Raw genomic sequence first — 22,721 nt, 5'->3', positions numbered from 1 at the left:
CCAACCAGGCCAGAAAGGATGTACACCTCCCCTCCCCAGCACTGGGAAATGGCTGAGAGGTCTTTTGCAGGGCTCAGATGCATGGCCAGCTGGGCTCTGGTGTCGCTTTGCCCCTCAGGTCAACCACGTGCCAGTGTTGGAGCCCAGATTTCCCTGTAAACACCGTCTGCTCTTGTTGCTGCAGCCCAGGGGCTCCCACAAATGTTGTTCTTTCTGGGGTCCTGCACTGCTCTCTACAACAATCCCGATTCCCTGGTGCAGGCAGTCCTGCAGGATGTCTGGGGGTGCCTGAGAAGCTGTAGGTTGTGAAGTCCTTACAGGACATGTGGAGTGGGCAAGAATCTGTTTGCATGTGTGTCCCTGAGACCAGCTTGAGGCCATGAACACTTTGGGTCTGTGCTGTGTAGCCTGAGCAGTACAGGCCACTGCCCCATGCACTGCCTGTGTGCATGCATGGCTGGTTTTAGGTTCAGTTTCCATGGGAGTGAGCAAACTCTTCCCAGAGCATCTCCAAGCCACCCTACCCAGGTTTGTGTCTGGCATGTCCTTGCAACATTCACTTGGGTCACTTGCTTTTTAATTTTCTTTCGCCCAGACACAATCCCATTTCAAACCATGTCCTAACCTTGGGTAAGGACCTCCGTGGCTTCTTTGTTTTAAAAATCAGACATTTCCCTCTAACTTTAGCAATATTTAAACCTACTTAAAAATTCTGGGCTGCCCTAAAGCTGCCTCTGTACTGGTAATTGGACCGGAAGTTTCCTTCTTTCACTCTTCTTCCCAGCATCCCTGACTTGTCTATCTTCAACATGGTCCAGCTGGGATGTTGATGTTTCTCTGCAAAGATCTTTCTTGTCACTAAGATAGTTTTTTATCCTCATCCCATACTTTGTTTTTCCCCCTTGCAGTTCCTTATCTGCGTTCCAGGCGAGGTCCTTCCTCCATGAGATAAGTCTAAGTTTTTAGCTAAATTGTTCTTTAAAGAAAAGCTGCTCTTAAGACTTCATCTTTCTTATGTTCATCTCCAGGAACTCCATACACAGATTACTCAGAGGGATGTAATGTGACCATTTTAGGGTCATCCCTGTGTCCGTGTGGTGCCTTTATGGCTTTTCCTGCACTTCACCCCAAAAGCAATAGGACTTTGTCTTATTCCAGCAGATGAACTTATTTCGGCATCTTTTTGAAGAAAAGTTTTTTTCTTGGTTACACATAACCTGGGGCCTGGCTCTGCTCTCTTTTTGAGGTTGTGTTTGCAGTGAACAGCCCAAGAAGGCCTCCTCGAGTCAGCCATGAGTGGAACCCCATCTGTGCACCGACCTTTGCCACAGTTGAATTACAGCAGTGTGCTTGGTGAGACCTCCTGGCACTTTGGCCCTCCTGCTGCCAGGCTAAAGAAATGTTTTAGGGATGCACGTGTTGTCCAGATCCTCACATTCAAGGATCTCATCAGGGTTAAACTGAGCACCAAATGAATCACTCTTGGCCCCTTCTGCAGTCAAGGGAGAGATGAGTGCCCACATCATCCCACCCTCAGACCTGAATTCACAGGTCTGAGGAGACTGTTAATTACAGCTGTGAGCAGCTCAGCCTTTTCCCTCTGGAGTAATGACTTTTGCAGTAATGGCCTGTCCCCTCACCAGTCTTTTGTGTTACCACACAACCCTCCCCCAAGCAGCAAGCACAAGCATCTCTATGCAGCACACAGGGAAATCTGAAATCCAGGTCCCCTAAAGTAAGTGTAATCGCAAGGGTCATTTTCAACTCTGCAGATGCTAAATCGTGCTCTGCTGACTGCTGGAAAAACCTCTCCCTCTCCCTCCCAATCCATGCAGAAGTTTTGCAACAGCAGCAAATCCCCTGATAACCCTCCTATGCTGGAAGCAAAGCCCTCCCCAACTCAGCGCACCAATAAGTGTGCACAGCCAGCTCTGCAGAACATCAGCTTCGGTGAATCCCTCTGTTTCCCTCTCCGCTTGGGAGCTCCAGGCAAGTGCCACACTTCTGAGCCAGTCTCTTTCTTTAGGTCCTAATTCAGGGCAGTTTGCAAAAGGATTAGTTTCTGTTTGAAGGGGTTTTTTTCCATGCTCCAGGATAGTATCTAAGCAGAAGAAGCAGGCTGAGGGAGAGAAGAGCCTTGCAGGGCCTCTTCTCATATCCAGTCAAACTGGCAGCCTGTAATGGTGTCAGTGGGATCACGTTTGTGCTGGACCAGGTCTAATGGGCTCGATAGCCCCAGAGTCACTTCTGGGTAAGGCACAGCCCAAGTCCAGCTCTGTATGGGAACACTTCAAGTCGCTTGTCTTGCTGGGTATTTGAGTTAATGCTGCTCACGGTGAACATCATGCTGCACAGAGATCTCTCTATTCGTCCTTGTCTGAGGGTGGGTTTGGAGCAGGCATGAAGACACTTGGTGACCCACCGTCTCTGCACCTCATCCACAGGTACAGCTGTGGCTCCCAGGCCTTTTTGTCTCCTCTAATCCTTCATCTTTGCCTGACTGAGAGATATCTCTTCCCATTGTTGCTTTTCTCCTTCCAGCCCCCAGCAACTGTTCTCTGACCCTGGAGCCAAGTGCATGGTACAAATCATTTTGGTACTGCCAAGCTCTTTGACTTGCATCCTAAATCCAGTGGCTCCATCCATGTGGCTTCTCGGGACAGCTCCAAACTGCTTCTTGGGAATAGTCTCATCCATGCTGCCCTCCAGAAATGGTGTTGGAGGCTTTTTTTCATAGTCCCAGCTCCCTGAGAATCTTCCATGCTTTGAAAGCCAAGCTGCTCACTTTTTCCAGCAGTTCTTCCTGAAGCTCAGGGAGAGACTCATGGTTTTAGGCAGGCTGCGTGGCCTCCTGTTATATCATGAGCCTCTTCACTGATGTCCATCAACAAGTTTAAATCCAGTAGCAAGTCCATAAATTGGTCCGTGGCTTGTTTGTCTCGTCACTGGCTTTTGGTGTAGGTTCTGGCTTGAAGCCCTACATCAAGACCTTGTACTAGTTTAGGATAAAGGATTGCATTTCCAAGGACAGCTTTACAGTCTGATGGCCATGAGAAAGTCCACTTCCATATTCTTCCAAATGTCTCTTCATCTGGGCTCTGATGTTTAATGCATGGCCTGTTCATGCTACCCAATGGAAAGTCATGCAGAGGGGTCTGATGGGGACCAGGAGCAAGGCAGGCCTGGGCCTGAGCCTGGAGGAGTAGGAGAGAGGCAGGTAAGCCCTGTGACACAACAGTTTGGGTAGCAACTCACGAACACATCTGTGCTCCAGTGGGTTGGGCAGATGGAGGAGGCTCTGTCTTTACAGCAACTGTCCTGTCAAGGCAAGCAGGGCTTGCCTTCAGCAGGGACCAGTTAGACTAGGGTGTATTTGTTTGACCAAAGGCTCCCCAGACACCACTGGCTCTGCAGACCATGACTGCAGAGGGATCCCAGGGGCTGGTGGCTCTGATGGAGACCCTGATGATGAAACCAAGCAAACCCATTCCCATGCCAGGGGCAGCACCGCTCACAAAGTACTGAGGAACTCCAAGGTGAGTATCTGCCCTCCTTGTGCTTCTGCTTTCTTGCTGCCTTGCTGTCTTCTCTGCTCCTTCTGCATTGCCCCCGTGAACTCAAGTGCTCCTGATCCCAAGGAGGGACCCTTGGGCTGGGCTGTCCAGCTGCTTTTCTGGCCTTGGCACTGATTTCCACTGTGATTCTTGCTTCATCGCCCAGGTCTGCAGTGATTTAGTGCTGGTGGAAAGCAATCGTTACAACTCACTATCTTCTCCAGGACCACCACCAGCCCTGTGTTGATCCTCCCACATTTACAGGAACATCCTGAATTTGTTTGCTCCCTAACTGCTGTGAGTTTGGCTGAACTACCTAAAAAGTGCTGCCTTTAAACCTTCAGCTCAAATCCCCATGGTCCTTCAGCAACTGAGTGGCTCCATCAGGTGAGCATTTTCTCATCTATATCCTGCCCAAAGGAAAAGGCCCTGCAGCTTTTATCTGCTCATCTTTGAATAAACCTCCTAGCACCGTCTCCTCCCCTGTGGTCTCTCCCTCCCTCCGCAGCTCGTGCCCGGCTGGGCAGCCTCTTCCTGCTCTTCAGCTCAGACACTGAAGTGAGTGCAGCCTTGTGTGAAGTGTAATCATTTTTATAGAGCTGGGATCAATAGCCGCTTGAGATAAATGCTGTGTGTCAGAGTCTCCCTCGGATCCTGGAAAGCCAAAGCAACACGACGTGAAAGAGCACTTACTATATTACTGCTGCAGGCTGATGGAGGGGCCAGAGCTCTGTTCCAGATGCTTGGCAGAGCTCCAGGAGTGGTGGCAGGATTCATGCACGACCTCTCTGGGGGTAGGGGAGAGCAACCCTCCTGGTGCATAGCCCTTCCCTCTGCCCATCTTTCCCCGGCCTGCAGGTACGTCCCTGTTTTACACAGTACAAACCTCAGCTGCAAGGACACCTGGGGGTCGGTGGCTTCATCCCAAGCTGATGGGTAAGGCAAGCAAAGCATCATATAGATACATATAAATTTAACACCGTTCTGCTCCAAGCCCTCTCTTTGGCAGGTTCTTTCATGGTATATAGTCTTTAATGCCTGTTTGGCTCTGTTGTGTTGCTGTGGGCTGCTAGAAGACCTACAGTCCCTCCTCAACTATGATTGCCAGGGACAAGCACCTAGATCCAGCCTCTGCAAAGTGCTCTGGGACAAGGTGTTAGATAAGTGTCAACAAGAAAACTCTGGGAATACTCTAAGCTGGCTAATAATTCTATAAGGAAGGAACCAAATTTACATTGAACAATTGATGGGTTGAAGAGGAAAATGTGGGGATGTGATAGAGGTGGCCGGATGGGCACATCTGACAGCTATCTTTTTATTCTCACATGGTGCTTTCTGTGGTGCAATGCAGTTGGTCTGTGGCTTGTTATGGATGTGTGGTGTTCACTGACTGGACTGAGAGACTCATCCTCTGAGCCTTTTGCCTCCCCTTTCCCATCTCTGTCTTTGTAGCTAATGCGATGGAGTTGTGCTCAGGAGCTCAGTGCAGGTGATTTCTAAGCGCTCAGCAGTATCTGTTCTGCACAGAGAGTAAGAGCTCGTATCACCCTCCACACCATGTTCATGGGTATCCTGCCCAGACCATACTGAAACAGAATTCAGCCTTAGCTTTCCATAGCCTGGCCCAGCTTGGCTTGGGAACTGAAAATTGATGCTTGGCCTCTTAAGGTCATCATAAAGTTGGTGTAGGAGTCCATGGAATGGACAAACAGTGGATCTCGAGACTGCCACCTATCCCTGGGTGTGTTCCTCCAACCAGTACTTCTCTCTCTTACTGGTTTCCTGTGGTGGTGGCTGTGGGTGTGGGTGTGCCCCCGTGGTAGAAGTGGAGAAACAGAGATCTTCTTCAGGGACATTTAGTCTGTTTGGGTGGGATACCATAAGGTTACTGTTAGAGTTAGGGTCTGCAAGAGATGCATTTTATAGCAACATCCTTCTGAAAGAGAAATTGTTCTCCACTGCAAAAGAGATCAGTTCTCAGTGGGTCTTTGCTCTGGGGTGAGACTGCACGAGTCCCATTGCTCCCCACCAGCAATCAGCATTAGGATGGGGATGTGGGGTACATTTAACAAAACAATGAAAATGGGTGAGTGTTGTTTAAGGTGGCTTAGACCTGCTGAGCAACTGAACATGCAACCACCTTTCAAAGCAGAAAAGCTTTAGGCAGCCTGAATGTTTTAGGTCTGTATAATTGAGAACTGAAATGCACTGACGATAGTCAGGATGCATGGGGAACCTATCCATCTCACCTCCATCCATTTCTGGTTAGTTTATCTGTTCACCCATCCATACATCAAACCATTTCTAATCCATCCTCTCAGTGCTGCAGAGGAAGGTTTGACAGGCGGAGAGGGAAAGTGCCAGGTCATCACTTCTATTATTGTTGCAAATGAATTTTATGCATGTATATTTAGATACGTATATATGACCCACTGCTATTTACTAAAGAAAGACATTTAAATCTATAGGAGGTATCACTGGGGCCAAGATCTTATCAGACAGAAAAAGTAATACAGAACAGAGCAGCTCTTCAAGCCCAGAGTCCCATACACTGTCTGTCTCCTTTCACCGCAACCATGCAGTGACTTTGGAGGCATTTCCATGCAGATTCCTTGTGGTAGATGCTAAGTTTCACTAGCATGTGTGAGCCACAACTGACAACGTGCCTCCTTGCCCCCTTTGCCTCTGGTAGGACACCTGAGCCATGTACCTGCTCTGACCAAAGCTGCCAGCTTTGCATCTCCCAGGCTCTTGCAGATGCTACTGTAAGAGAGTTGTGGTGGTCTGGTGTCAGACGTGTCAGCCCTGGATTTGATCCCATGGGATGTTTTTCCAGAGAAATGCTCCCTCCCCACTTCTTCCTCTCCTTCTGCTGGAGCTGGGCAGGTCGAGCCAGGTTTGTTCCTCCGTGTGTCTCCCTAAGGCCCCCTTCCACCTCTGATCATGGCTTTCTGAGTCTGGGTCCTTCTCCTAAGCGCAGTGGTTGTTTCCCCTCCTCATTACTGATTTGGTCCTGCCTCTCCCTGTCTCAAACCTGAACCTGGCTCTGCACACAAGGCACAGGCAGCCAGTTCATAAAAGATCAGTCTTGCAGAGGGGCTGCTCTTCCTTGCTTTGGCTAAATTGCCTTGTTGTGCCTCAGTTTCCCTACTATGGGTGGTGGGTTATGTTCTTGCCCCTGCAAGTATCACAGTCTTGGTGCTGGCAAAGACCATATCCCATCTCATAATTGCCTGTGAAAGTTTGGTCCCTGCATGACCTTTCATGTCTCAGCAAGACTGACTGAACTTTCGTACTTTCTCTTCTCCTTGCCCTTGCTGATGGGCACCAGTCTCCTGGCCCCAAACTGGATGGGTGCTGGTTTCCCTGTGTTGCAGATGAGAACACCCAAGCTGTGTCCACACTGCAGTGTGAAGCAGGCTCTGGAGTGTGAGAAGCGTCTTCCCAGGGTGTCCCACTTACACAGCTGCACGCTCACCTGGGGACCTGGTGTTATTTGATGGCTCTGAGCCACGGTGGAGCCCCTCTGACCTGGGCTAATGCCATGTCAGGAACCCTCATAGCAACTCAACTGCATGGAAGATGTTCCCAAATGATCTTTAAATTGCTGAGCATGTAACTTCTCTGTCCCATTGGGGCACCCGGTGGTCTATGTGATGGGTGATGTGTGTGGTACCCACCAACCTCACAGGACCCAGAAACATCAAGTTTTGGAGAGGGGAAGATGACCAAGGGGGTTTGCTACTTGTTGGACGATGTTCCAGCATCTGGCACAAGCTGGCAGTCACAACCCTGGCTTTGTGACTGGTGGGGGAGATCCTGACTGGGCTGGGACAGAGCTGTGCAAACCCACAGGCAACCTGCTCAGTGGCCGGTCGAAGCATCAGGAAGCTGGGCACGGCCTCTCCCCCTCTGACAGCCTGCAGTTAAATATCGACAAGGGAGGACTGTTTTTAAGGGATGGCTAATTTTATGAGCAATCATCAAGGAATGTGGGGATGCCACTCTCTCATCCAATATCCTGTCTCTGAGAGCATCCCCTCCCATCTGCTTCGGAGGAAGGAGTCAGACCCTGTAATGGACACTTATCCAATAATATGCCAATGGGGGCAGTTTCTTGCTAACCTCAAGTGGTTAGTGTTTGGCATGTGTCCTGAAACACAACACTGACATCCCTCATAAATATTTATCCCAGCTGCTGGGGCCGTGTAGGAGATGTTTGACTATCTACAGCCTTTGTGGGAGTTTTCAAAGCACTTGTTTCAAAGAGACCCCGTGCCCTGGTGTGCTCAGTGCAAAGTGCAACTCCTGAGTCAGCTCCGATCTACTGCCAAGAAAGTCTCTGGTGAGGAAACACACCCGGGAACACGTTGGGGTGCAGTCAATGTCATCTGAGTTTGCATACTCACCAGGACTATGGCATGGACTTTCCAGCACCATCCCTAATTATCAGCACAAGGTTTAACACCTTTTCCACCCAGGCTGGCTGCCATGGACCTGGGTGGCTTGTGGGCACGGTTGGGGGCTGACGGGGGCCAGGGAGGTTTCTCCGGCAGGCACTACGGATGATGCCACCATTCTGATCTGCCAGTAGAGACAATCAAATATCCAGGGCTCAGCCTGTGTGACTCCATGGATCAGGAAGGGATTGCCCACCAGGGCTGGGAGGCCAGGGAGCAGGGGTAAGATTGAAGGTCCAAAGACCCCGTTTCTTCCTATGTTTCAGACACTTTTGGCACAGTGTGTGAGCACGCTGGGCTCCACAGCAATGCTCTGCGCTGTCCCAGGGGACCTTGCTGCATGTTGCAATACCCAGGTCATGCCTTGCAATGTGCAGGGACATGAGGCAACCCTCCCACTCCCCTCTGCTGACAGTTTGGGAGAATATTGTTTTGATTTCTGCTAGCAGACAGACTCTTCTCCCTGTTTTTCTCCCCAGGGTGCTTTAATGCTCCCCCCAAGGGACACACAGCAGGGACTCACAGCAGAGCCTGAGGGGACCCTGGGCAGCCACCAGACCTACCCATGCCCCAAGGTTTGTGTCCTTTGGACACAAGCAGGCTCATTTGTGGCACGGGGGTGAAAGGGTTAAGCCCCCCCAGTTGCCCTTGTCCTCTTGGAGCAATGAATTAGTCTCATCACTCAGTCCAGGCCCTCCGCCCCCCGAGCAGCACCCAGCGAAACCCTCCCTCCCCCAGCTCCTGGGGGCAACCAAGCCTGAAGTCCCTCTTCCTTCCCACCAGCGAGAACAATGTTTTTCTGCACCGAGGCAATTACCACCATCTAATTAAAACCAAGGCGCATGCCGTCTCTCAATGACACAGGGGTGGAGGTGGTGGGGAGCAGGAAAAGCTGCTGCTGCCTGTCTTATTCCCCCCTCTTTCCAGACCTCCTCCACCTCCCTCCCTGCCCTCCCTAGTTGCCTATGGGACTTTGCTATGGGGCTGCTCCCCAGAAAGCCCCAGAAAGCTCAGCAAAATGGTCAGGGGGGAGGGGGAATGGGAGGAGGGACAGAAAATAGATTGATGCTAATGATTTTGCAGAAGGTGCCTCCGTGTCTCTGTGTATGTGTGTGTGTGTGTGCACATCAGCTCTGGGGGTCTTTGTCCCATCCCTTCCTCCCACTCCTCCCCTACAACCCTTTAACAGCCACTCAGCTCCAGAAGCTCTTGACTGACTTTAAATGTAATTAAATTGTAAGCATGCCGAGCGGCATAATTCAGGGAGGTTTCATTGCCCATCAGAGAGCGTGAGGGAGCGGAAACAGAGGGGTGTTAATAATGTACTTTTTATTGGTGTGCAATTGGAAGAGGTTCAGGGGATTTGTGGGGAGGGAGGTGTTTGGGGAGGAGCCTTGAACCAGGCAGGGGGCGTGGGGTCAGGGAGGGTGAGTCTGGGTTTTTTAGCTTCAATCCTAAAGGTCCTGGGAGGGATGGGGGTGTCCCATGGTCAGTCAGGTGGGGTGTCCCTGAGGCACTCCCCCATGGGCATGCCACATCTTTGGGACAGTCCCCAAGGGATTCAGGGACTCAGACCACCCTGGGGCTGTGCAAAGCAACATCCAGCCCAGTCCTTCTCCGTGACCCATCTACCTGTCTTTGGATATTTTCAGGCCTGGTGTGGGGCGAAGGCGTTGGCTTCTCATCCTTGCTTTGCTCTGCCATGGGCTGTGCATCTCCTCTCTGTATGAGGATGGGTTGAGCCCTTATGGGGAGTAGGAGCTGCTTATGTTATTTCAGTTATTTCACATCCAAGGCCATGCAGGTGCTGTGAGGAATAGGGAGAAGCTGAAAGCCAAGTCCCAGTGTCTGGATTTGTTGTTTCATCCACAGCATTTCCTCTGAGCAAGGAGGGCATTTGCCTTGCACAGTCAGGCATGCCCGATCTCAGGACAAGGACTTCTGTTTTCTTGCATAGCAGCTTGTTATACATCCCTGTTGTCTCCCATCACATGGGGGGACAAATTTGCTTTAAGTCCTCTGGGGAAACCCTATTTTCCTGAACACAGACTTTCACCAAACTGACTGATATTTCCTGAGCTGGATGGCAGCTTTGAGCTGATGCTGATTTTTGCCACTTGTCTATTTTTTGGATTCCACCAGAAAACACTGCTGCTGCTTCCTCCAGAGGAGAAAGTGGGCAGACATGTCCCTGGGGGAGAGATTCTTGCACCAGTTTTGTTAAGGAGTGCTTCCCACCTAAAACCTCTTAGATACAGTCTCCAAGTTGAAGGCATGATCCTCTCTACAGTACTACTGTCACAAAAATTTAGGGAAACTTATCACATTGTGTTGTGCATTTCTTTGTTTCTTCTCCTTTCTTCAATCAGTGGTATGATCTCTTGCTGAGCCATCGGGTTTTGCTGTGCTTACAGAGTTTGGTGGGGTGATCTGTACAACTTATACATTGATTTAACATTGTATGGGGCTTCAGGCTGCCCCTAATCCCAGGACTGAGAACTCTGTACTTGGCTTGATCCAGGGCAGCTCTGGAGAACTTCTACATTGCAAGTAAAGACCTAGCAGAGGTTTACTTGGGGTAATGCAAGGGAACCTGGGGGCACATCCTAGCTCTTTGCTGGAGAAACAAGATGCACAATCTAGACATCAATGATGCCCCACAGAACCTGAGTGGGTTGAAGGTGACTTCAAAGTTCATAAATGTTGATGCTTTTGGAGGCTCTGCTGTCACTGCCTTGTTTGCAGGTGCTGTTTGTCACAAAGGAGTATTCAGAGGCATCACGGTACCCTCCTGTCTCTAACCTGTTGTACACAAACCTAGAGGATTTTACTGAGCTTAGTTGAAGACTGGATTTGGAAGCATCACAAGCAGAGACAGTGAGACATGGGGAAGGTCCTGTTGGTCTACACTGGTGTGCTCAGGCATGTCTAGATGCATGTCAGCATATCAGTGGCGAGGTCAAGGCATAAGCACTGGCTATCCAGATAAATATTTGCATAAGGTCTACAACAGGCTTTGAAAATCATGCCTATTACTTAAAATTTATGCTTGGGCATGGCCTTGAGGGTTCAGAGCCAGAAAGTCTGTGTTCTTTGTGCTCAGACTCTGCACTTCTGCTCGAGTTTCAGAGTCTGCCAGTTGAGTGGCCTATGGTAACTCAGAGACTCCTCTTCCACCTCATTTTTGTCATCTGTCAATTGGGCCATGATGCCTCAGTTTTTACGGTGCTTTGAGATTCACAGGTGAAAACATGGGATGGGGCTGTGGATCAGTATTTCCTTGGGAACAAAGGCATGACTGAAATGTTTGGGAGGGAAGAAGGTCTGGATTTCAGAAGGGAGGTATCTCAAGTAGCATTTCTTGTGGTGGAAGCTGGTTTAGGGACTGTGTTTCCAGAAGACATCTCACAGTTTGTTGCATGTGCTCTGAGGGGCTGATGTGTGAAAAGGGAGCTCTGACTATGCAGAATTCAAAAGGGAGCCACAGGGTGATGAGAGCTGGACACCACATGCTCTGCAACCTGCTGGTTTGTCCTCTTTGTAAATTCCAAGGTTTGGAGGTCTGTCTGGGGCAATGTCTGTCCTTGTGGAACCTTGCATGGTGCTTTGCTCATTGCCTCAGAAACACCACCTCTCCGCCACCATCTTTGTTGCCCTGGAAGAAGATCCTTAGAACAACCAAACTCACATGCCAAAGCTGTCAGTTGAAACCCCTCAAGATGCAGTTACCCTTGATGCTCTTGGCGCTTTGTTCCTGTGGCCACCCAGGATCCTGGGGTTGCGTGGGACCACTGAGAGCCCAGTTGAGCCCACAGAGTGGAGGGTGGAAGCTGCAGCTGAGAAGCCACCTCTCCCAGCTCCCAGAGAGCCAGTCAACGGGGCTGGGGGAAGCAGTGCCAAGCATGAAGTGGGTCCCCATGCCTGGTTAGGCCAGGCAGAGCCCGCTGGAGCAGCTGATGGGGTGGAGGGGGGTGGGGAGCGGATTAAAATTCTCGTTTCTTCACGCTGGGTGAGAATGATACAGTGGATTAGGCTGGGAGCTGCTCCTGGCTGCGGTGCTCTGCTGAATTAGCAACATGTTTGAATGAGATAAAAGGGGCAGCTTACCCCATCGCCCTCGTTCCACTAATCCCACTACAGCTGTGAAATGAATAGCAGCAGATCCGCTTTACTCCCTTCACTGACTATTTTCTACACTTGAGACCGATGCAGCTCCGTGCCGCTTTACCAAACCTGGCCCCGCAGGCGTATTCCTGCTCTGGCCAGATGCTCACTCTTCTGTGAAGGCTACCTATCCCAGGCCCTCTCGGGACAGAGGACTCTTGGCAGAGTATGAAGAACCAGCAAGTGGGGCTGGTCATCCTGGGCAGAGCCTGTCTACATCACCATGGCCTTACAAGGGTCCTTGTCACCCTGGTGTCTGGCCACTGATGTGCTGGAAGAGGGAAAAGGCAGCTCTGTCACCTCAGCAGCGTGTAAACTGTGGGTGTTTCTAGTGCTTCTCACTGGGTATCTGTTAGGCAACTAAATTGAGGATGCTCCTTGGTCTTGCAGCTGGGGCTGGCTTTGCTCCCACTCCCCTTCCCCTTCACTGATGCCACTTTACCTTGTAGTGACTTCTCTTGCTTGTTCATGGACACCCCACTCTTGTCCTGATCACAGCTCTAGCGATGTGGATAATGTCTCCCAGTGCTGGAGGTAGTCCCACCAGCTTGCTAGTGGGCAGACGATGGGGCATACAGCAGCCTCCAAGGGTCAGGAGTGTCCTAGTGCACTTCTTTCTCTTTAAAGTGGGTCTCAACATGGTTCAGACGGCCCTTTCACACAAGGATGTGCATGTTGCAGTGTAGATGTGATATCTTAGGACCACAATGCCCCATCTCCCTTCATGCAAAGAAAGATTTCTAGAGGAAGATGAGAGAAGGAGACTGTAAATACCCAAGTAAAGATGGTGCATGCTAGAGCTGGGAGCAAGGGGTTGCAACCAGTGTCTGGGTCTGTTTACCTGCTTCTGGCACTCAGATGGATTATCACATTATTATCACAGTGAGACCAGGAGTCACAACTGGATGTCACTCCATGGATCTGGGGATCTCACAGGTGTCCTTCCCCCAGTCACTTACAGGCTGGGAGTCATCCTGTCTGTTTTGGGATTCTTCATGTAGGTGTCTCCATCTAAGTAGGGTGTTTATGTTCCTGTTACAGCCAGAAGCTTAGATCTGTGTCATCCACAAAGCTGAAAGAGTAAATTTTCCACTCAGATGTAGTTTTCTGCTTTAGGAAGAGTGGAAAAGTTCCTTTGGCTCCACTAACTGCATCAGCTCAGTCTCCATCAATGGGAAAGGGGGCCTGAGATACAGGTGTCTGTCTCCACTGCAGACACACCATTTAGCCAGATGAATCCCATCAAAACGCCTTTTATCCAGATCTCCATGACATAGGTATGTAAACACACCTACTATAGGATTGGACCTGTCTGATTACACAAGAGGTCTCCCAGATTTGGAAGCAGAAAGGCTGGAAAAAGTTTGGTGTGTTTTCCCCAAAATTCTGTATATGCAGATTCAGAAATAGTTCAGCTGGAAATAGCTCTTCCAGAGGAAGGTTCAAGAGAGCGCACAAAGAACTGAGATGGTGTAATACATCCCATGGAGTCTCATCCTCACTCCTGCCAGGGAAATGGTTTACTGCAGCAGAATTTGTTTGTGTGTTTAAATTTGTGGCTCTTAAATTATTCTAGTGGTGGTTCAGAGCTCTACTGTACTAAATGTAAACTGCTAGTTAACAGTGTCTCTGTGCTTATTTACTCTTCAACAATAGCTCAGAACTAACCTTTGGCTATGTCTACTGTAATTAATTAGCCAGTATTAATTAACAGAACTTCACTGACTGCTGGAACTCTACTGCCCACATTGGTGAGGGTGAGAAGTTTGGGCCTCACTGCTAGAAAATAATTCTGCACCCATATAATTCCCTAGGATAGACTTAGGCCTGGGGTCCCCAGGTGGAAAAACACTGTTTTAATACATGAAACAAGAGATTTGACCTTTCTTGCATTGTTCCTCTGCAGCAGTAAAAATTCAAAATCCAGATATGTTTGCTGTATGTCCCATGCTGTCTGCTCTGGAAGGACCCTGCTCTTTTTCCCTGCACTGTTCTGTGTCTTCTGATCACCATTTTGCAGGTCTGAAGAGACTGTTGCAACCGTAACACTGGGTGTTACACCCCCAGCCCTGCCTTAAACCTGAGGAATTCCTAGCAAGATAATCAGGCTGTGTCTTGTTGAGAGAGTTTATTCAGATGGTCCGAGCATCCAGGACACCTCTTGGTGACCCACAGGAGCCAGATCTCATCTACTTGTTTCCTTATTTTTCTCATTCTGGGCACGGGTCACTCATTGCTCCAGCACAATTGAACCCAACCCTCTGCCTCCAAAACACCAGTTCCCAGTTGTGGAGGTGGAGGTTGAGCTTCCTAGAGTTATTCAACACTCAGAGCCCACCAGTGCACAAAAACATCACCTTTGCTGATCCAGAGCTGCAATTAGTTGATGCTTTTTTTGCAGCTGTGGCCTAATTTCAGCAGGATGAGTGCAAAAATGTTTGCATGATGAGCAACTCTGATCCCCTCATCTCCAGGTGTAGCCATTGAGACAAAGGTCTCCTAACAGCAACATTATGCCAATGATCTGGCCCGGGTCTGGGTTTGCATGTTGGGTTGGATCTGTGTCCCTTAAAGTTTGTTGGCACTGAGTTTTAAGGACCATTTGCAGAAGGTGACGCTGGATCCCTTGGGCAGAAGGGATGGTGGTGTGAGGGTATCCTAAACAGAGATGACACCTTGTCCAAGAGTCTCAGTCTATTCTCATCCTCCACTTCTTGGACAATTAGATGAAGGTGCACATCTGCACTTGCACCTCCATCCCAAAAAGTGGGTCCTGTTTGTATGTCAACACATACAGTTCCCCTCCACATCCTGCTGGCCCACTGTCTCCAGTGAGGTGGCATCCTTCACATTATCAATTTCAAAGACATCTCTATTAACAGGACAATGGAAGAATAAGCACTTTCCTTTATTCATTTACCCGCTGTCTGATAATATCATATTGATGATAATTTTCCTTTAATGGACCATTTGCAGTAATTATGATGCAGTGGGTGAGTAATTATATCTGATGCCCGATGCCTCCTACGTAACTCTGCAAACTTAATTCACTTGATTGTCTGAGAGGGAGGGAGGGAGAGAAGAAGTGAGACAGAGAGAGGACAGTGTCATAGGCCTCTTCCCTCCCAAATGGTCACTAGAGAAAATTATTGTTTCTTGTGCCTGTGCAGCCCACAGACCTCTGAAGAATGTGCTTCAGTGCCTCATGTTCTGCAAGGCAATATGTCCCTTTCTTCCCTTTTCTACCTGTTCTTAAATTTGTCTTCTCTGTCATATTGTCTCCTTTGCAATCTCACTTTCCCTATTTCACCTCCTAGAATGAGTTCCTGCCTTGCCTGTTGGGTGTTTTTTCCCATTGCCCAGCATCAGGCTCTCCACTTGGATGAAGCAGATGGTAAAGCCTGCCTCTCCTGCAGGCACCGCTTTGCATTTGCTTTGCATTATGTATCTGGTTTCTAGTGGGACTGTGGTCTGTGTCCTTCATGGGAGCCGCCCTCCAGGAACCCCAGGCAGGGGGATTGCTGCATTTAATGATGTATGTGACAGTAACACCTAGAAGAGAGGCTCTTTCATGCTCTGAGCCTTGCAAAGTCCAAGGAGAACCAGATTCCCTGCCCCAACTGCTCATCTTCCTGACTACAGCAGTGTGGGGTGGCCTCCATCAGTTATTGCTATGCCAAATTCACTCCAGCCAGTCCTGTCTTAGTGTCTTCCTTTAAAAGGTGACAATTAGTCTTGCCAGACCTGGGCTAGGCCCATGCACAGACTCTCTGCACCATTCCCTCCTCCTCTATGGCTTGCTGGCATGAATTCACTCTGTGGGGAGCAAAAAGCAGACCTCCAAAGTGTCTTGTAGCCCTCTCTGACTGACAGCAAGGACCATCACTCAATGCCAGCTTTCTCTGCATGGCATCTCTGACTGCTTCAGAGACTTGGTGTGGTGCTGTGAGAGGGACTGAGCTCTGTTCCAGGATGAACTTTGTAAGCTGGATCAGCCCTTGGAGTAGCGGGCAGTGGCACCTCTGTGATGATTTCTGTGGTAGACAGGGTGTTACTACACAGATATGCTCAGTTGCGAACACCTTTGGGTCCAGAGCGTGGAGGTGCCCAGACAGCAAGTTGATGGGAGAGGTGAATGGCCAGGATCAGTTACCACAGGCTGCAGTCTGTGTTTATGAGTGTGGTTAGATTGTGGACCAGACCCTTGTGTTACCTCATTGATGTGTTGCCCTCCGTGCCCACAGCTGGTCTGGATGCAGTGCTGCTTCAAGTGGTGCTCTGGGAATCCACCTATGATTGCCTTCCTGACTCTCCTGCTGCTTGCATAGGGTGATATCTGGAGCTAGTGAGGTGGAGAGATTTTTGCAGATGAGCAGTAGTTGGAGAGATGGTATGGGGCCTCCAGGTGAAATGCTGTCATTAAAAAACATCAAACAAATGAAATCTATTCGCTTCCAACTTCCCAGGCTGCCCAAGTCCCTCCAGTTTTCAGGCAGTCAAGAGCACTTCTGTTGAACACTGTGGGTAGGGCAGGAGGGTGGGCTTGCAGGGAACAGCTGCTCACACCCTGTTGGTGCTGGGTAGATGTGGCTGGGGAGAAGTTCCTGTCCTTCTCCTGTCCACACCTTTCCATGCAAACCATCCAGAAGATAGAGCCTGAGTGTGCTGCACTTGACAATGACACAGCCCAGTCTTGGTCAGATGATGGTCCTTCTCTCTGGCTGCTCTGCAGGCAAGAGGGATGTCAGGTAATGAACCTTTGAAAGGTCCCATGTTCACAGCACCTCTGTGAAAAAAAAATGTTCCCCTGCTATTGTCCAGTCTGAAAGTCCCTGGGAAAGCTTTGTCTGTGGCTGAACTCAGTGCCAGAATGAGGAGCTGTGCTCGAGGGAAAAATAAGCCATAGCATGATCTGATTATCTGCGAGTAGGGTGCAGCCAGCAATATATCCTTGCTCGGGAGAAAGGAACTGGGAAACAGTCCACCCCAGATTTGCAGCTGTTGGCCCAAGTCTCTTTGGAAGTCATGCCAGAGCCAGCACTGTGTGAGTACAAGGGATTGGCGAGGGGTTGAAGTTGATCAGCTGAAGTTGGGGATGGGCTGAAGTTGTGGGGGGATGAACATGGCTGCTGGTGCACGGTGCTCATGGTAGTGATGCGACCGGCCTGCCCAAATCTGTGGGTTCATCCAGTGGGAGGTGGGGCTGCAGGGAAGCAGCAGAAACCCAGAAGGGAAATTTGGAAAGGCAGAGAATCTGGGTATGTTCTTAAAGCAGGTCAGATATAAAAACATCAGTATTCTTGAAACTGGATTGGAATGGAAATGAATATTTCTTTATGTACTTCAGCAGATTGACTATTTGGAAAAAATTGTCTTTGGCCTATTGAGATGTTTGGTTGTGAGCAGGCTGCAATATTTTGTTTCAATTAGGAATGCTCCAAGTTGGCTGCAAGTTTTGCCTTTTTTTCAAGATGAATTTGAATAGTTGTTCCCAGCTGCAAAATGAAAATGTCTCTTTTAATGCATTTCATTCTATTTTTAATTTCTTGGAATTAGGAAGGGAACTTAAGCACCAAAAATTCAGTGAAATTGAAATGTATCTGAGAAATGCTTCAATATCATTAAAACTCAATTTTTTGGCTATAAGAGATTTTCAGTAGAAAACTTCTCCCCAAGCTCTGCTCTCTGGGAGATTAGTGAGTGATAAACTCTATAGCTACGTGTAGACCAGCTGATGTCTTTGTACCATTTGCAGCAGAGATCTGGGAAGAGCAATCCTCCTCCTACCTCCTGATTTGTGTCTCATCCTCACTGAGGGATTGCCTCTGAGTTCAGTATTTTAGGCCTTCATTGCTGCAAATTAGCTGTTAAGAGAAATGAAGGTCTTAGATTTTCCCATGTGCGTGGCTCTATCTGCCCATCCATCTCCCTCCATTTCACGGAGCTAAAACAGCTCTCTCTTTGGTCCTGATTTCCTTACCCATGGGAAATTGTTCATGGGAAAATGAAATGTGGGCCCATGTGGTTGAGTTTTGCATCTGTTTCCTGGGGATGGAACAAGGGGTTCTGGGACCTGTTGCAAAGTCTCCATGGTTCAGACAGCTCCTGGAAGTAGTAAGCACAGCTTAGCCTGAGCAAACGTCCTCTCCATCTGCGACAAGTATATGCAATGTTGCTTCTGCCAAGCCTGGATGGCTTGAGGTGGCCACCCTCAACTCTTCACGGTGAGCTGTGATAAGCAGAGACATCATGACAATCCTGGTTGGGACACTACATGGAAGCCGCGCTGGAGGCTGCATGTATCAAACACTTGGCTGATTTAGCAACCCAGGTGAGGGCTGCACTCCCATCTCAAATGTTTGCTTTCCTCATGCCTGAGACCACGCTTTAGCAAATCGTGTTACAGGAGGTGGAGTTAGAGAGCAGCTCAGGAAGGCCACATCTAGGGAAGGGCATGGAGTTTCTCTTTCGCAGAGCACAGGACAGGTTCTCATGCACCTGGTCACGATGCTACACAAGGGTGTGGATCTGCCTCTGGATGAAGTCCTACCTGGATGCTGTGCTAAGTGCCTTCCTGTGTGGGATGTTGCTGTGGGAAACACAGTCTGGGTGTTTGAGGTGCCAGCCCTTGGGCCAGGCTGTCCCAAACCCCAGGGGTCATCACCATGAAGACCATGAGCCAGATGAACGTAAAGGCAGTGCAGCCCACGAATGCAGAGCAGATGCATACACACCTCACAGGAGAGGCAGCAGTTGATGTTTTTTTCTAAGAAACAGAAATCTAAAACTTCCCCATCCCATATGCAGAAGATGGCCAGACTTCCCAAATCACAGTCCTTGCTCTGTGGGAACCAGAGATGTGTTACGAGAATTAACAGGAAACCTGTTCATTAGCCCAGGAATGTCATAGTAATTTAGACTGGTGCTGGGTGCCAATTATTTTTTAATTTGCCCTCAGTGATCTCAATAGCAGAATAAGGTATATCTGGACCCCAAGTATTGCTGAAAGTCCATTCACAACTGGGCATGCATTCTATTCAAATAGGCTTTCTTTAGGATTAATGATTATTCCTCCTCTTCTCCATTACTCTTTATAACTGAAAGATTCTCCTTCAGTGAAGGCTGAAGGATACAGCCATTTACTAGGATGAAGACCTCCCTCTCTCTAAAGCGTTGGTCCCCTTGTTGTTCCTGATAGGACTGAAGCTGGCACTGCCCTTAGCCTCGAGTCATTTTGAGAAAATTATGGGTGCCCTTTATTTTTTCTGAATGGGACCAAGCCATTCACGACATAAAGGATCACCACCTTCTCGCACGGGACTGTGGCATCAGTTCTAAAACACAGTTAAAGTTGGCAGTGCATATCAGTAATTATGGCAAAATAAATTACAGGGATGTTACAATTATCCTGGAGCCAAGGGCAATAAACCTAGACATGCAGAGTTAATGTTAAACTTAAAAGAAATCCAATATGTTAAGGTGTAGAGTTTCCCAGTATCCAAAGAGCCTTAACTCTGCCCTTGGCCAGCTCCTAGACTTCCAATCACAGTTCAAGTCACTGGAAATTGGTATAGGATTTATATTTTCTTTTTGAGATGAATATGAGTATTTTTCCCCCTATACTCTTTCACACAGGAAAGTCTTTTAAAAATAACTAAGTTTATTTTCTTCACTGATTCCTAGGTTCCTGATGAGGGAGAAGTATGTTTCTGCAGGACAGAAAAATGTATATGTCAAATAATGTAAAAAAAAATTATGAAGAAGTTTAAAATAATAATACCCCCTCCTTCTTCAAATCAAAATATAATCTAACATTTTAAACTTCCACACAATTTGGGAGGAAGAACTAGCTGGGAGGAAACTGTGCAGTAGGTACAGTCTTTTGGGAAAACTCTCTTCAGAAATGTCTGGGTCACTGTCCTGTGGGAATCTTCCACCCTTCAAGTGCCAGGCCAAGAGATCTGGATGATGAACATCTCCTGGTGAACCTGGGAAGGAAATAGGAATAAGAGGAAAAGGATTAAGAGTGGCTGAGGACAGCCTGGGACAGTGGTGAGATATTCAGGTGTGGCCTGGGATGGACAATGTCCCTAATGGTGAATAAACCAGGGCCGATCCCCTTCCTTGGTCCTGAGGGCAACACATATTTATGTGGTTGAAGTTGTTGCCTCCTGGAGCAGGATGGTCCCATTCAAATTGTCATGAAAGTGACATTTTGGTGTGTCTTTTTCAGCTGGGAAGGCCATTTCTGTGAAAACATTAATCTGCAGAGTTCTGAGGGAGATGCAAGACGTCCACAAATGTAGGTTCCTTCCATCTTTTTGGCCATCACAAGTAGGAGATACTGGGAGAGTAAAGCTGTGATGGAAATGCCAAAAGCTGGGTCAGATTTCCCAGTGAATCTCTTCTTTCCCCTTCCCCTTCACCGAGGAATCACCTTTCTCTTATTTGTTTGGTTTTTTTTGTTTTTGTTTTTGTTTTTGTTTTTTTTTTTTTCCATGGGGGTTATCCCTTGACTTCTTGATGATGTATGTATCACCCAGTTTAGGTGTGTTCCAGCTCTTCCTGTTTTGACTGTTTCATTGATTTCTTTCCACAGAAGAATCTTGAATCAGAAAACTGACTCTGAGCTAATACTGGGGTAGCAAATACATCACTGAATTCAAAGAAAAGGGCCTTATTTGCTTCATTTCTTGATTCTGAGGAAGAAAAAGAACAAGAAGCCACTCCCCATCTTTGATACTGCAATGTATATTCTCCATTTCCAAGGGGCCACCTGTGGTTTTCTCATCCCTCATCCACATCTACAGGGATTCTCAAAGCTTTTCACCTCAATAAAAGTACTTTTGATCTCCAGGAAGCAGTTGAAGGACTCGCAGCAGGACTATCTTGCTGGAAGTGAAGCACTCAGCCTTTAGGCATCTATGGCAGCCTCCACATTCTACACGAAGTCTTGATGGCAACATCAGCCTGTCTGCTGGGCTTATCCTTGGCTGGTCAACTGAGGAAGAGTAACCACAGATGACTGACATGACCTGGAGGCTGCCGTAGACTCTTTCTGGGGACATCAGTGCTGACTAAAAAGTGAAAGGTTGTGCTTGCAAGTCAGGCTTGTAGGTCAGGAACTACATTTCAGGACCCACAAAGCCCATCAACTGCACTGGTATTAAACCCGTAATGAAAAGTGCATCCCTACTTCTGACTAAATTGCCTGTGATCACTCTTGAAACAACAGGCAGTACCAAAAAAAGGCAGAATAGTAGTTTTGCTGCTCAGCTGAGTTAGGGAGAAAAGGGGAAGATTTAGCAGCATTACTGAAGGACTCTGAATGCCCCCAAGACTTTGTTCTCATATTGACCTAAATTCCTCAGTTCAGGCTGCCCATCAATCCCATCTACCCTTACAACAAAAGCCTTTTGCACGTCACCTTCCATCTTCTTGCATGGGATGCTCTTAAAACAGACAGGATGGATTGAAAGCAGGGCACGATCCCGTTGCTGGTCCATACATGACTGTGCACACTCTGATGATCAGCAGTACTGGGCACTCCTGCTAGAAGATAAGCAGAGTGGATGGGCAGCAGAGATCAGCCTGGCTTGCTCCTGGCTGTGTAGATGCACCCTGGTTGGGTTAGGTCAGCCCTATGGCAAAGTATATGACCCACACTGGGACAGTGGCAAGTCAATGCCATCTATTCAGAGAGTGACAGATATTTTGGGGGAGAAATGGCTGTTGCCTTCCCAAGGGACGCTTGTATATGGGCAAACCTTATTCCTCTGCTCTCTAGGAGCAGTAAAGTCCCTGGGCTTCTCCTTTATCTTTGGCAAAGAGCAGGGTCATGACCAAGAGAAAGAAGAAGCCAAAACAAACCCACTGTCCTGCATCTTATTTGAGACCCTCTTGTAGCTTGGCTGCCTCTCCCTTCCCACTGCCAATATCTTTCCATTTATGCAGTGGCTCTTAATGAGAATGAAGCGACTAATTTGGCCATCCTCGATGTCTTTATAACCCAAGCCCACAGCTACGACAAGCCAATAGCACTGAGCTAGTTCTACTGATTATTTTAATCTCATCATATGTCTTTTCTGGTCAATAAACTCCCTCTCAAATCAAATTGTTACTGAACATAACCTGACGCTAATGTCCATTGGACTCTGGGCTATAGCGAATAATGTAGTTTGTCATAATTAAGTGTACTGCCTAATTAATTGAGTGGTCAGGATGCTAATTAGCCAGGTTTATTGAGACTGGAGGAGTATGAAGGGCAATACTGCAGCTCATCAAAAGCACTGGGACTAGAAATAAAGTACGTCTCCCTTCCCTCTTCCCTGACAGGCAGAAGAATCTGTGGCTATGTAGATTTATGGACTCTGAGCAACACCCAGAGATGGAGATGAACAGGGTCATGCTGGTCTTTCTGTCTTCTTTTCAGTGTGGTTAGGGTTTCTTAGCCTTTGCTCCCATTTTCCACCCATTCCTCTGGCTCGTCCATCACTGCAGCTTAACTCAGCTGTCTCCCCAGTCCTCATTGGAGACTGCCTGT

This window comes from Strix uralensis, chromosome 1 (genome assembly GCF_047716275.1).
Source record: "Strix uralensis isolate ZFMK-TIS-50842 chromosome 1, bStrUra1, whole genome shotgun sequence".
In the NCBI taxonomy this organism is placed as follows: domain Eukaryota; kingdom Metazoa; phylum Chordata; class Aves; order Strigiformes; family Strigidae; genus Strix; species Strix uralensis.
Note: the sequence above shows the minus strand (reverse complement) of the source record.